General features: G+C 44.1%; 6 non-coding genes across 6 annotated transcripts; 2 read left to right on the forward strand and 4 right to left on the reverse strand.

The window, feature by feature from the left end:
• Positions 1–4,811: 4,811 nt before the first annotated feature.
• Positions 4,812–4,883, reverse strand: trnad-guc (transfer RNA aspartic acid (anticodon GUC)). Its single transcript has one exon. It is a non-coding gene; the product is annotated as a tRNA-Asp (tRNA).
• A 972-nt stretch (positions 4,884–5,855) lies between these two features.
• On the forward strand, positions 5,856–5,927 carry trnad-guc (transfer RNA aspartic acid (anticodon GUC)). The gene has a single exon. It is a non-coding gene; the product is annotated as a tRNA-Asp (tRNA).
• A 1,019-nt stretch (positions 5,928–6,946) lies between these two features.
• On the reverse strand, positions 6,947–7,018 carry trnad-guc (transfer RNA aspartic acid (anticodon GUC)). The gene has a single exon. It is a non-coding gene; the product is annotated as a tRNA-Asp (tRNA).
• Positions 7,019–7,990: 972 nt separating this feature from the next.
• On the forward strand, positions 7,991–8,062 carry trnad-guc (transfer RNA aspartic acid (anticodon GUC)). Its single transcript has one exon. It is a non-coding gene; the product is annotated as a tRNA-Asp (tRNA).
• A 1,001-nt stretch (positions 8,063–9,063) lies between these two features.
• Positions 9,064–9,135, reverse strand: trnad-guc (transfer RNA aspartic acid (anticodon GUC)). Its single transcript has one exon. It is a non-coding gene; the product is annotated as a tRNA-Asp (tRNA).
• A 2,045-nt stretch (positions 9,136–11,180) lies between these two features.
• trnad-guc (transfer RNA aspartic acid (anticodon GUC)) lies at positions 11,181–11,252 on the reverse strand. The gene has a single exon. It is a non-coding gene; the product is annotated as a tRNA-Asp (tRNA).
• Between the last annotated feature and the right edge of the window lie 839 nt (positions 11,253–12,091).

A 12,091-nucleotide genomic window follows, 5' to 3' on the forward strand; every position in this document is an offset into this window, starting at 1 on the left:
TCTGTCAAAACCTTTCATAATTGTGAATACCTCCTTTGAATCGTCCGTTAACTTTCCGGTTGTAGTCTCAGTGCCCTTCCTGCTGGTGTTTTGTTTCAGTTCCCATGTGGTCTAGCGGTTAGGATTCTTGGTTTTCACCCAGGCGGCACGGCTTCGATTCCCGGTGTGGGAATAGTGAACTTTTAGTTTCAGCCTCCCAATTTGCCTGCAGTCCAGGCTGTGGCTGCTGCTTTCTCTCTCACTTCTGTGTCAGTCCCACAATCACACTGAGAAATGAGGCAAACCACGGCTCTTCAGGCGACAGTGCACCAAAAACTGAAGGGAAGCAAGCAACAATGTCACGACAGGTTGGGCAGCAGCTCATGGCCAAGTGTTTGACTACAGTCCTTTTATTATTTACTGTAAAACCCGAGTCTGAGTGAAACACACACAGAACAATCTGGAAACACTCAGTGAGTCGGGCCCCATCTGCGCAGAGAACGGACCAATTAACTGAGAGTCTCAATGAGACGAGGAACGAGACACGGCCCCCTGTGAGAAACAAGGAACTTGCATTTGTATAGCACCTTTCACATCCTCAGGACATCCCAACGCACTTCTCTCGAAGATCAGTCACTATCGTTTTTAAGAGAAGGTAGCAGACAAGTTGTGTACAGCAAGATCCCACAAACAGTGATGAGATATTGAGCCGATCTCCTGTTTGTTGGGTGCTGATGGTCGAGGGAAGAATGTTGGCCAGGACACCGGGAGAACTCCCTGCTCTTCACAAATTGCCACGGGATCTTTTACACCTCGGAGCAGAAAGAAGGGACCCCCATTAAACACCTCATTCAAAGGACAGCACCTCTCACGATGCAGCTCCCTCTCAGCACGACACAGTCAGTCTGGATCATGTGTCCCAGTCCTGGAACTGGAGCTGGAACCCACACCCTTCTGAACACCAGCCTGACTCTCTGGTGTTACTCTCACCCCCGGCTAGTCATGAACCCGACTGTGCCACTCCCAGAGTAACTGATGACCACAGCCTCAGCCCTGGGTCCCGGTCTGCACCATAACCGCAGCCTGATACCGCTCATAGAAAGTGGCGTGGGATTCCTGATTTCATTCTATGATGTGCATTGGGGGAGGGGGACCAGCTGGATTGATCTTGCATGGAGCCGGTAAGGACTCGATGTGCCAAATGGCCTCCTTCCATGCTGTGACCTTTCTATGATTCTCTGATTCCATGTGGGTGGAGAGGGTTACAAGGAAGTGATCAGAGATGGCCTTATCCATGATTGACACGATCAGGAGAAGAGAGACCACGTGAGATGGCAAGGTCGAGGGGGTGGCCATGAATATGGGTCGGGGAGTTTCTATGCAGGGAGAGATTAAGGGAGGATAAAGTATCACACAATAGACTTGTTAGCAAAATTGAAGCCCATGGGATTAAACGGACAATGGCAGCATGGATACAAAATTGGCTAAGGAGCAGAAAACAGAGAGTAGTGGTGAACGGTTGTTTTTCAGACTGGAGGCAAGTATACAGTGGTGTCCCCCAGGGCTCGGTATTAGGACCACTGCTCTTTTTGATATATATTAATGACCGGGACTTGGGAGTACAGGGTATAATTTCAAAGTTTGCAGATGACACGAAACTCAGAAATGTAATAAACAATGTTGAGGATGGTAACAGACTTCAGGAGGACAGAGACAGACTGGTGAAATGGGCAGATGAAATTTAATGCAGAGAATTGTGAATTGATACATTTTGGTAGGAAGAATGAGGAGAGGCAATTTCAACGAAATGGCACAATTTTAAAGGGAGTGCAGGAATAGAGAGACCTGGGGGTGTAGTTACACAAATCTTTGAAGGTGGCAGGACAAGTTGAGAAGGCAGTTAAAAAAGCAAATGGGGCCCTTTGCTTTATTAATTGAGGCATTGAATACAAAAGCAAGGAATTGATACAAAACCTTTATAAAACACTGGTGAGGCCTCAGCTGGAGTATTGTGTTTAATTCTGGGCACGAAACATGAAGAAGGATGTCAAGGCCTTAGAGAGGGTGCAGAGGAGATTTATTAGAATGGTATCAGGGATGAGGGACTTCAGTTATGTGGAGAGACTGATTAAAGTTCCATCTGAACTGCCCCATCAAACACTCCCAGGACAGGTACAGCACGGGTTATATGCAGAATGAAGCTCCCTCCACACTGTCAAATCAAACACTCCCAGGGCAGGTACAACACGGGTTAGATACACAGTAATGCTTCCTCTACTCTGTGCAGTTTATATCTCGCCTCAGATTTCAGATAAAAGGTTGGTTTCCTGGACACTCTGCTGGTGTCTCGCTGTCTCTCTTCACTCAGTTACACCGCTCTCTACCTCCCTCTGCTGGTGTCTCTCTGTATCTCTGTACCCAGTTACACCGCTCTCTACCTCCCTCTGCTGGTGTCTCTCTGTATCTCTGTACTCAGTTACACCGCTCTCTACCTCCCTCTGCTGGTGTCTGTCTGTATCTCTGTACTCAGTTACACCGCTCTCTATCTCCCTCTGCTGGTGTCTCTCTGTATCTCTGTACTCAGTTACACCGCTCTCTACCTCCCTCTGATGGTGTGTCTCTGTATCTCTGTACTCAGTTACACCGCACTCTACCTCCCTCTGCTGGTGTCTCTCTGTATCTCTGTACTCAGTTACACCGCACTCTACCTCCCTCTGCTGGTGTCTCTCTGTATCTCTGTACTCAGTTACACCGCTCTCTACCTCCCTCTGCTGGTGTCTCTCTGTATCTCTGTTCCCAGTTACACCGCTCTCTACCTCCCTCTGCTGGTGTCTCTCTGTATCTCTGTACTCAGTAACACCGCTCTCTCCCTCCCTCTGCTGGTGTCTCTCTGTATCTCTGTACTCAGTTACACCGCTCAGTCTGTCCCCGCAGCTCCTTCGGGAGTTTAATGATGTTGAAATTAAGTCTTTTTCCTCTGTGACTTGTGAAGTTTTGATCAGTGAAATGTTTGAGAAAGAGATGGAATGAGAGCTTTAAGTGTGGGACAGAAGTTGTTTAACGGAGAAGGCACACGCTGCCTTAAATTGAGCAGTGGTTTCCCTCGTGCAGCGGTTATCATGTTTACATCACTCATGAAAGGTCTCTGATTCAATCCCGGGCGGGACCATTATTTGGGAAATTGCTCCGCGTGAATCTCCAGGATGAGTTTCTTCTCCTGTGAAAAGCGGGCGATAATTGATTTTTCCTGTTAAATTTGGCAACCGCTGCACCACATTCCTTTCAGGGAGAAGGGATGATGGAAGAAAGTGCCCATGAACCTGATTAAATGAGGCCAAACACAAGATAATATTAAGATATCATCAGCTGAACATTAACATAACCTGAGCTCCGGGATCTGACCGCGACCCATTCCCCCAGAGTGAGGAATGAGCGGGAGGGGAAATTCCACCCGGTTTATATTTTTGTCCAAGGTGATGTCACAAAGTCCAATTTCCAGTGGAGTCGAAATAGTTGAGTTTGGAGAGCGTGAGATTGAAGATCTAAAGGTCTCTGGGTTTGATTCTGTGTTCGGTGATTTTTGTTGCTCTGTTCTCGTTCTTTGAGTCGATTCTCGCATTTATTTACACTGAAATTTTAACCGGCACAGAAAGGTTGGGGAAGAAATAGACAGGCATCAAGAATGGGAAATATTGATAGTGTCTTTATTGAGTTTTTATTTCTCTTTTCTCTTCTGCCTTTTTCTCTGGAATTTCTCTCTCTCGGTGCCGGGAGACCATTTGATTTGAGGCATTTGTCCTGAACTGATGTCTTTTCCACATCTCGGGGCGGTCAGACCCGCTCTGTCTGTTACTACTTGTGATCATTGACGGGAACAGGCCGCGAGTTAAACGTTTATCAGCAAACCGACAGAGAGATAACACAACGGGAATCAAACCCATTGGGCATGATTTTATCGGGGAGGGGGGTCACGGGGGTCATGAGGTCATGGGTGGGTCAGTCATCGGGGGCATCGGCGAGTCAGTCATCGGGGGTCGGTGGTCATCGCGGGGGTCGGAGATCATGGGGTTCGTAGCTCGTGCAGGGGTGTCGGAGATTTGGAGGGGGTCGGCCGATCGCCTGTGTGGAATCACGGCAGGTTGGCTTGTTGGGCCAGGGGGAAGCACTCCTGCTCCTCCGGGCCCACAAGCTGTGCGATAAAGGCAATTACCTGCTGTTTCGGGCCTTCTCGCCTCCTCTCATGTGGTGTGAAGGAGAAGGCCCAGGAATCCCGGCCCCCAAGAGTTTAAAATAAAAAAGCTGTAAAAATGGAGGCCCACATGCGAGCTACATAAACACTCACACACAGACATATACACACAAACATACACACACCAATAACATGAAAGTAACACAGGCCTACTTGACAATCAGTATGCTGCAGATAGAGCTTAGCGATCCCACAAACAACGGATCAGATCAAAGCTCTGCAGTCCTGCCACACCCATTTGTGAATGATGGTGGATAATTAAACAACTAACGGGAAGAGGCTCTATGAACATCCCCATCCTCAATGATGGTAAAGCCCAGCACGTGAGTGCAAAGTTTTAGAAACCGTCTTCAGCCAGAAGTGCCGAGTGGATGATCCATCTCGGCCTCCTCCCGAAATCCCCACCATCACAGAAGCCAGTCGAACATCGAGGTGAAGAGTGACGCTGAGAGCAGATTTTAAAACCGCTGGAAAATCAGTGAAATTAAATTGGGGAAAGTGGGAAACTCCGAGTCAGTTTTTCACTGTATATTCCGCATCCAATATTGGAGATAAAAGCTTTCGAAGGCGGCGAAAATTTAATCTCCTCGTCGGGGAATTGAACCCCGGTCTCCCGCGTGACAGGCGAGGATACTCACCACTATACTAACGAGGAGCTGCTACATTGACCGTGCACTCATCCCAGATGGCGTTAGACATGCTTCATGTATCAGTGCATTTCTTTTAACTATTTATTTGATGATAGTTTGTTTCATTTTCCACGGGCCACTCTTGAAAGAACCTTTTACATTTCCTTCTCTTTGTTAGACAACGACAACTGACTCTGTCTTTCTTTCGTTCTTTCTTTCTCTCTTATCGTGGTGAGTTGCCCCGCCTTAGTCCGGGGTTTAATTCCCCGACGGGGAGGAAGCATTTATCAGACGCCAACTTTTAATTTTATGTCTTCGCCGAGCTTCTTCCTGAACAAAAACTGCAGAGCAACAAAACAGGTGATTGTCACTTTCAGAATATTATTGTACGGAGACTATTTGAGGACTGGATGCAGAGCAATTGTGATTTTTACTAACTGGTGATTAAGGTGACAGATTAGAAATTCATTCATTGGTTCAAATCTGACAGACTTCAGATCCCGTCATTCATCAACCTGTTTCATCTCTGCGTTTCAAAATTCAACAAGTTTCTTGTAGAATTAATAATTCTTAAGTGAATTAAAATTCCACAGCATTGAGTACCTCGAGTTTTATGCTCATTTTAATTGATCTGCAAGATTTCACGAAATCTACGACAGAAATAGAAGAAAAATCAGCCAAATTATCCATATTCTGACTCTCAGTATTTCTGAGTCAATCCATGTGCATGTGTGTCTGTTTCTGTGTGTCTGTCTGTCTGTCTGTGTATGTGCCTCATATTTTCTATATTTTCCTGAGAAGATCTGTCTCTTTCTGTCTCACTCTCTCCCGCGTTACCCACATCATGATCCAACATGTGATGCAAAAGTGGTCGGTAATTTTTCTTTCAACAGTGGTTCGTGGAAAGTGAAACAAACTGTCATCAAATGAACAGTTCAAACAGATTCACTGAAAAGTGAAGCATCTTTGGTGAATATACGGTAAATGTCTGTACCAATTCCTCGTTAGTATAGTGGTGAGTGTCCCCGCCTGTCACGCGGGAGACCGGGGTTCAATTCCCCGACGAGGAGGTTATTGCTGCTTTCGAAGCTTCACTTTCATTTATCTGAAATATTGGATGTTGAAAATACAATGAAAAACTGACTCGGCCTTTCCCACTTCTGCAATTTGATTTCACAGCGATTTTAAATATCTGCTCTCTGCCTCACGCTTCAGCTCGATGTGAGAACCACAATGATGGGCAAGAAATAAAACGCAGAATCGCGCTGTCACCAGCCCGAAACAGAGAGAGACAGGTCTCGGAACAGGCGCAGACATGAAAGTTCTTACATACAGCAATGAAAAGGATGCACGTTTCAGTGAATCTATTTTAACGACTTCTTTGATGACAATTTGTTTAACTTTCCACATGCCACTGTTGAAAGAAGACTTACCTTCTATCTCTTTATTAGTCAAGGTCCAGAGAAAAATTATTTGGGGAGCAGGGAAAAAGTGACAGATAGAAAGAAAGAGAGAGACACTCAGAAACGCATATAACAAGTGAGACAGACATAGTCATATTCACACATACACAAACACACACATTCCTAGCTACATAAACACACCAATAACCTGAAAGTAACACAGGACTACTTGACAGAGAGAGACAGGTCTCGGAACAGTGGAAGCAGCATGCTGTTGAGAGAGCTTAGCGATCCCACAAACAACGGATCAGATCAAAGCTCTGCAGTCCTGCCACACCCATTTGTGAATGATGGTGGATAATTAAACAACTAACGGGAAGAGGCTCTATGAACATCCCCATCCTCAATGATGGTAAAGCCCAGCACGTGAGTGCAAAGTTTTAGAAACCGTCTTCAGCCAGAAGTGCCGAGTGGATGATCCATCTCGGCCTCCTCCCGAAATCCCCACCATCACAGAAGCCAGTCGAACATCGAGGTGAAGAGTGACGCTGAGAGCAGATTTTAAAACCGCTGGAATATCAGTGAAATTAAATTGGGGAAAGTGGGAAACTCCGAGTCAGTTTTACACTGTATATTCCGCATCCAATATTGGAGATAAAAGCTTTTGAAGGCGGCGAAAATTTAATCTCCTCGTCGGGGAATTGAACCCCGGTCTCCCGCGTGACAGGCGGGGATACTCACCACTATACTAACGAGGAGCTGCTACATTGACCGTGCACTCATCCCAGATGGCGTTAGACATGCTTCATGTATCAGTGCATTTCTTTTAACTATTTATTTGATGATAGTTTGTTTCATTTTCCACGGGCCACTCTTGAAAGAACCTTTTACATTTCCTTCTCTTTGTTAGACAACGACAACTGACTCTGTCTTTCTTTCGTTCTTTCTTTCTCTCTTATCGTGGTGAGTTGCCCCGCCTTAGTCCGGGGTTTAATTCCCCGACGGGGAGGAAGCATTTATCAGACGCCAACTTTTAATTTTATGTCTTCGCCGAGCTTCTTCCTGAACAAAAACTGCAGAGCAACAAAACAGGTGATTGTCACTTTCAGAATATTATTGTACGGAGACTATTTGAGGACTGGATGCAGAGCAATTGTGATTTTTACTAACTGGTGATTAAGGTGACAGATTAGAAATTCATTCATTGGTTCAAATCTGACAGACTTCAGATCCCGTCATTCATCAACCTGTTTCATCTCTGCGTTTCAAAATTCAACAAGTTTCTTGTAGAATTAATAATTCTTAAGTGAATTAAAATTCCACAGCATTGAGTACCTCGAGTTTTATGCTCATTTTAATTGATCTGCAAGATTTCACGAAATCTACGACAGAAATAGAACAAAAATCAGCCAAATTATCCATATTCTGACTCTCAGTATTTCTGAGTCAATCCATGTGCATGTGTGTCTGTTTCTGTGTGTCTGTCTGTCTGTCTGTGTATGTGCCTCATATTTTCTATATTTTCCTGAGAAGATCTGTCTCTTTCTGTCTCACTCTCTCCCGCGTTACCCACATCATGATCCAACATGTGATGCAAAAGTGGTCGGTAATTTTTCTTTCAACAGTGGTTCGTGGAAAGTGAAACAAACTGTCATCAAATGAACAGTTCAAACAGATTCACTGAAAAGTGAAGCATCTTTGGTAAATATACGGTAAATGTCTGTACCAATTCCTCGTTAGTATAGTGGTGAGTGTCCCCGCCTGTCACGCGGGAGACCGGGGTTCAATTCCCCGACGAGGAGGTTATTGCTGCTTTCGAAGCTTCACTTTCATTTATCTGAAATATTGGATGTTGAAAATACAATGAAAAACTGACTCGGCCTTTCCCACTTCTGCAATTTGATTTCACAGCGATTTTAAATATCTGCTCTCTGCCTCACGCTTCAGCTCGATGTGAGAACCACAATGATGGGCAAGAAATAAAACGCAGAATCGCGCTGTCACCAGCCCGAAACAGAGAGAGACAGGTCTCGGAACAGGCGCAGACATGAAAGATCTTACATACAGCAATGAAAAGGATGCACGTTTCAGTGAATCTATTTTAACGACTTCTTTGATGACAATTTGTTTAACTTTCCACATGCCACTGTTGAAAGAAGACTTACTTTCTATCTCTTTATTAGTCAAGGTCCAGAGAAAAATTATTTGGGGAGCAGGGAAAAAGTGACAGATAGAAAGAAAGAGAGAGACACTCAAAAACGCATATAACAAGTGAGACAGACATAGTCATATTCACACATACACAAACACACACATTCCTAGCTACATAAACACACCAATAACCTGAAAGTAACACAGGACTACTTGACAAACAGTGGAAGCAGCATGCTGTTGAGAGAGCTTAGCGATCCCACAAACAACGGATCAGATCAAAGCTCTGCAGTCCTGCCACACCCATTTGTGAATGATGGTGGATAATTAAACAACTAACGGGAAGAGGCTCTATGAACATCCCCATCCTCAATGATGGTAAAGCCCAGCACGTGAGTGCAAAGTTTTAGAAACCGTCTTCAGCCAGAAGTGCCGAGTGGATGATCCATCTCGGCCTCCTCCCGAAATCCCCACCATCACAGAAGCCAGTCGAACATCGAGGTGAAGAGTGACACTGAGAGCAGATTTTAAAACCGCTGGAATATCAGTGAAATTAAATTGGGGAAAGTGGGAAACTCCGAGTCAGTTTTTCACTGTATATTCCGCATCCAATATTGGAGATAAAAGCTTTTGAAGGCGGCGAAAATTTAATCTCCTCGTCGGGGAATTGAACCCCGGTCTCCCGCGTGACAGGCGGGGATACTCACCACTATACTAACGAGGAGCTGCTACATTGACCGTGCACTCATCCCAGATGGCGTTAGACATGCTTCATGTATCAGTGCATTTCTTTTAACTATTTATTTGATGATAGTTTGTTTCATTTTCCACGGGCCACTCTTGAAAGAACCTTTTACATTTCCTTCTCTTTGTTAGACAACGACAACTGACTCTGTCTTTCTTTCGTTCTTTCTTTCTCTCTTATCGTGGTGAGTTGCCCCGCCTTAGTCCGGGGTTTAATTCCCCGACGGGGAGGAAGCATTTATCAGACGCCAACTTTTAATTTTATGTCTTCGCCGAGCTTCTTCCTGAACAAAAACTGCAGAGCAACAAAACAGGTGATTGTCACTTTCAGAATATTATTGTACGGAGACTATTTGAGGACTGGATGCAGAGCAATTGTGATTTTTACTAACTGGTGATTAAGGTGACAGATTAGAAATTCATTCATTGGTTCAAATCTGACAGACTTCAGATCCCGTCATTCATCAACCTGTTTCATCTCTGCATTTCAAAATTCAACAAGTTTCTTGTAGAATTAATAATTCTTAAGTGAATTAAAATTCCCCAGCATTGAGTACCTCGAGTTTTATGCTCATTTTAATTGATCTGCAAGATTTCACGAAATCTACGACAGAAATGGAACAAAAATCAGCCAAATTATCCATATTCTGACTCTCAGTATTTCTGAGTCAATCCATGTGCATGTGTGTCTGTTTCTGTCTGTCTGTCTGTGTATGTGCCTCATATTTTCTATATTTTCCTGAGAAGATCTGTCTCTTTCTGTCTCACTCTCTCCCGCGTTACCCACATCATGATCCAACATGTGATGCAAAAGTGGTCGGTAATTTTTCTTTCAACAGTGGTTCGTGGAAAGTTAAACAAACTGTCATCAAATGAACAGTTCAAACAGATTCACTGAAAAGTGAAGCATCTTTGGTGAATACACGATAAACGTCTGTACCAATTCCTCCTTAGTATAGTGGTGAGTATCCCCGCCTGTCACGCGGGAGACCGGGGTTCAATTCCCCGACGAGGAGGTTATTGCTGCTTTCGAAGCTTCACTTTCATTTATCTGAAATATTGGATGTTGAAAATACAACGAAAAACTGACTCGGCCTTTCCCACTTCTGCAATTTGATTTCACAGCGATTTTAAATATCTGCTCTCTGCCTCACGCTTCAGCTCGATGTGAGAACCACAATGATGGGCAAGAAATAAAACGCAGAATCGCGCTGTCACCAGCCCGAAACAGAGAGAGACAGGTCTCGGAACAGGCGCAGACATGAAAGATCTTACAAACAGCAATGAAAAGGATGCACGTTTCAGTGAATCTATTTTAACTACTTCTTTGATGACAATTTCTTTAACTTTCCACATGCCACTGTTGAAAGAAGACTTACTTTCTATCTCTTTATTAGTCAAGGTCCAGAGAAAAATTATTTGGGGAGCAGGGAAAAAGTGACAGATAGAAAGAAAGAGAGAGACACTCAGAAACGCATATAACAAGTGAGACAGACATAGTCATATTCATACATACACAAACACACACATTCCTAGCTACATAAACACATACACACACCAATAACCTGAAAGTAACACAGGACTACTTGACAAACAGTGGAAGCAGCATGCTGTTGATAGAGCTGAGCGATCCCACAAACAACGGATCAGATCAAAGCTCTGCAGTCCTGCCACACCCATTTGTGAATGATGGTGGATAATTGAACAACGAACGGGAAGAGGCTCTATGAACATCCCCATCCGCAATGATGGTAAAGCCCAGCACGTGAGTGCAAAGTTTTAGAAACCGTCTTCAGCCAGAAGTGCCGAGTGGATGATCCATCTCGGCCTCCTCCCGAAATTCACACCATCACAGAAGCCAGTCGAACATCGAGGTGAAGAGTGACGCTGAGAGCAGATTTTAAAACCGCTGGAATATCAGTGAAATTAAATTGGGGAAAGTGGGAAACTCCGAGTCAGTTTTTCACTGGAAATTCTGCATCCAATATTGGAGATAAAAGCTTTTGAAGGCGGCGAAAGTTTAATCTCCTCGTCGGGGAATTGAACCCCGGACTCCCGCGTGACAGGCGGGGATACTCACCACTATACTAACGAGGAGCTGCTGCATTGACTGTGCACTCATCCCAGATGGTGTTCGACATGCTTCACGTATCAGTGCATTTCTTTTAACTATTTATTTGATGACAGTTTGTTTCATTTTCCACGGGCCACTCTTGAAAGAACCATTTACATTTCCATCTCTTTGTTAGACAACGACAACTGACTCTGTCTTTCTTTCGTTCTTTCTTTCTCTCTTATCGTGGTGAGTTGCCCCACCTTAGTCCGGGGTTTAATACCCCGACTGGGAGGTAGCAGTTTTCAGACGCTAACTTTTAATTTTATGTCTTCGCCGACCTTCTTCCCAAACAAAAACTACAGAGCAAAAAAACAGGTGATTGTCACTTTCAGAATATTATTGTACGGAGACTATTTGAGGACTGGATGCAGAGCAATTGTGATTTTTACTAACTGGTGATTAAGGTGACAGATTAGAAATTCATTCATTGGTTCAAATCTGACAGACTTCAGATCCCGTCATTCATCAACCTGTTTCATCTCTGCGTTTCAAAATTCAACAAGTTTCTTGTAGAATTAATAATTCTTAAGTGAATTAAAATTCCACAGCATTGAGTCCCTCGAGTTTTATGCTCATTTTAATTGATCTGCAAGATTTCACGAAATCTACGACAGAAATAGAACAAAAATCAGCCAAATTATCCATATTCTGACTCTCAGTATTTCTGAGTCAATCCATGTGCATGTGTGTCTGTTTCTGTGTGTGTGTCTGTCTGTCTGTGTATGTGCCTCATATTTTCTATATTTTCCTGAGAAGATCTGTCTCTTTCTGTCTCACTCTCTCCCGCGTTACCCACATCATGATCCAACATGTGATGCAA

The sequence above is a fragment of the Heptranchias perlo genome, chromosome 35 (assembly GCF_035084215.1).
Source record: "Heptranchias perlo isolate sHepPer1 chromosome 35, sHepPer1.hap1, whole genome shotgun sequence".
Taxonomy (NCBI): domain Eukaryota; kingdom Metazoa; phylum Chordata; class Chondrichthyes; order Hexanchiformes; family Hexanchidae; genus Heptranchias; species Heptranchias perlo.